The sequence below is a fragment of the Tribolium madens genome, unplaced genomic scaffold (genome assembly GCF_015345945.1).
Source record: "Tribolium madens isolate multiple individuals breed KSU strain unplaced genomic scaffold, Tmad_KSU_1.1 Scaffold_3;HRSCAF=73;Tcas5.2_LG2, whole genome shotgun sequence".
NCBI lineage: Eukaryota > Metazoa > Arthropoda > Insecta > Coleoptera > Tenebrionidae > Tribolium > Tribolium madens.
The window spans coordinates 14893005-14893674 of record NW_025401006.1 but is presented as its reverse complement, the minus strand read 5'-3'; positions in this window follow the sequence as shown (position 1 = coordinate 14893674).

Sequence of the window (670 nt, the reverse complement as noted above, 5' to 3'; positions counted from 1 at the left end):
GGAATAAAGTAAAATTGCTTTTTCATATTGACTTTTTGTTTGTAAACTAAAATTATATTAGAAAAAGTTTTAAACTTTATATTTTAGAAAAAAAAGTAACTCAAAAAAGAGCAAGTCGTTTCTTATATACAGAGTGAGTCAAAAATAGTAACTAAACAAAAAGTAAACAAGTTTTTTGATCATCCTGTATAATTGATAGTTTCTGTGAGATTTAAATTCACACAGAGTGAGTAAAATAGTGACAATAACATAATTTTTTGATTTGTTTTCTACTTTTTTTTATAATCTTGTATAGTTGTAAAAATTGCAAAAAACAGTTTTAGTTTCATGAAATTAAAAAGTTTTGACCTGTTTTTACTAAAAACTGAAATTTTGGTACATCACAAAAAATGTGAGTGAAAAAAGTAGCAGAAAAACCATTTTTAATAACCAATATGCTAAAAACCTGACAAAAAATCCAACAATGATTTCAGTTCAAATATTTGCCCGGTTTTTCCCGCAATAAATAATAGAAAAAACACTCAAATGAAAAATTCTCGTTATATTGACGAGTTTTGCGGTTTTGTATTTTTCGTCGTATCGCCTTATCTTAACTAATAGCCCATTTCCGCCTTAAACCGAGTCATTCATAAATCGATTTCCCTTGTTATTTTATTGGAGGGTAGCTATC